This window comes from Myotis lucifugus, unplaced genomic scaffold, assembly GCF_000147115.1.
Source record: "Myotis lucifugus unplaced genomic scaffold, Myoluc2.0 scaffold_467, whole genome shotgun sequence".
Taxonomy (NCBI): Eukaryota; Metazoa; Chordata; class Mammalia; order Chiroptera; family Vespertilionidae; genus Myotis; species Myotis lucifugus.
This window is the reverse complement of record NW_005871515.1, coordinates 255,213-257,597: the sequence shown is the minus strand read 5'-3', so window position 1 is coordinate 257,597 and position 2,385 is coordinate 255,213.

Sequence of the window (2,385 nt, the reverse complement as noted above, 5' to 3'; positions counted from 1 at the left end):
CAACTTTCTCTTTTGATGTTTTGTTCCAGGATTTTCCTTCATACTGCATTCTAGCAAGACATTCATTTCTGGTTCCTGTGCATTAAAAGTAATTTTCCAGCTTTCTTCTCTCTCTCTCTCTCTCTCTCTCTCTCTCTCTCTCTCTCTCTCTCTCTCCACACTTTCTTTCCTCTCTCCAGAATAATTTTCTTATCCAAAATATTTCAATATAAAACATTACTTCTCTTTAAAAGCCCCACTCTAAAACAATCATATTCATGAAAACTAATATTCTTAGAAGAAATCTCTTTCTCATAGAACTTAATCAGAAGCTCATTTATCATGTGTCACTGTCTACTTTATAACCACTACTGTAACCTCCTTGGCCTCAGAGTCTATATATCATTCTATTTTGTGGTTCTTTAATGAACTGAGTTGCACATGAGGGTGCTCAGTGAATGGTTATTAAGAGGTTGAACAATTATATATCTGTATATATTCCTTGTTATTCTTGCCAAGTAATTTAAGATGTATTTGTTTGAAACGTATGAATTTGCTGTAGGTCAAAAATAGTCAGTCAAATCAGCAATTTAAGACTGAATTTAATTTAGTCTTTGCCCAGCCCATTATAATATGCACTACCTGTAGCAAACTATATTACATTATTAAAATCATAGGTGAGTGAATAAAAAAGCTGTGGTATATTTACACAATGGAATACTATGCAACTGTAAAAAAGAAGGATCTTTTACCCTTTGTGGCAGCATGGATGGACCTGGAGAGTATTATGCTAAGTGAAGTAAGCCAGTTAGGGAAAGACAAATATCACATGATTTCACTTATAAGTAGAATCTAAAGAACAAAATAAACTCATGAGCAAAATAGGGCCAGAAGTATGGATGCATGGAACAGAATAACAGACCTCAGTGAGGGGAGGTGCAATGGGAAGGGGACAGGAAGAGATTAACCAAAGAACATCTATGCATATACGCATAACCCATGGACACAGACAATAGCATGGGGAAGGCCTGGAGTGGGGGTTGGGTGGAGGGGGCAAGAAGGGAGAAAATGGGAGACATCTGTAATACTGTCAACAGTAAAATTAAATTAAATTAAATTTTTAAAAATCATAAGATCCAAATTATTTAGGAGCAATGGATTTTCACTAATTAAATAAAAAATTGTCGAAAATAATTGTTGAACTTTCAGTCAAGATGGCAACATAGATTAATGTGGTATTTGCATCCTCTCACAATCACATCAAAAATACAACAGCCCTGCCCTGGCCAGTGTAGCTCAGTTGACTGGGCATGGTCCTGTGCACTGAAGGGTTGCCTGTTCGATTCCCAGTCAGGGCACATGCCAGGGTTTCAGGCTCGATCCCTGTTGGGGGCATGCAGGAGGCAGCAATTGATGTTGCTCTTACATTAATGTTTCTCTCCCCCACCCCCTCTCTTTCTCTCCTTTTTCTAAAAATCATTAAAAACCATATCCTCAGGTAAGGATTCTAAATAAATAAGTAATAAAAGTATCATCAAATACTTAAAAAAATACAGCTAAACTACAGGACAATCATCATTCAGAACCACCTGAAATATAGCTGAATGGAAGTTCTACAACTAGAGATATATAGAAGAAGCACATCAAGACTGGTAGGAGGAGCAGAGACAAAGAACAGGCTGATCCCACACCCACCTGTGGCAGATAAAAATCAGGAGGGCTATCTCAGTTGCAGAGGTCCCCCCTGAGGAGCTGAAGGGGTCAAAGCCCAACACCAGGTCCCCCAGCCCAGGGTTCCAGTGCCCAGAAGAGAAGTCCCCTGGCCAGTGTGGCTGAGTTGGTTGGAATGTCATCCTGTACACTGAAAGGTTGTGGGTTCGATTCACAGTCGGCACATACCTAGGTTATGGGTTTGATTCCCAGTAGAGGTATTCATGGGAAGGCAGCCAATGGATGTTTCTCACTTCTCTCTCTCTCTCTCTCTCTCTCTCTCTCTCTCTCTTTTCCCCTTTCTCTAAATTCAATAAGCATGTCCTCAGTTGAGGATTTAAAAATAAAATAAAAACAGCTGAGATTGTGGCTGAGTGAGATGGAGAGTTTCTGGAGTCCCAGGCAGTTCCTTTAAAAGGGCCGGGGCTGTTTCTCTTAAAGGGCCAGAGCATGGACTTACTCAGACTCATTCCCTCTGAGTTCCAGGCCTGGGGCAGCAGCTCAAAAGGCACCAGGGCAATATGGGGAAGAACTGAATAGCCTGGTATCAGGTCAAGAGCTGGAGGGGCAGCTTTCTCCCAGACAGAAGTGCTGGCAGAAGTCATTATTCCTTTTCTGAGTCCTTCCTCCACAGAACTGACAGGCGAGTGCCATATCTGAGTTTCTATCAACCTGGCTATCACTGTTAACACCACC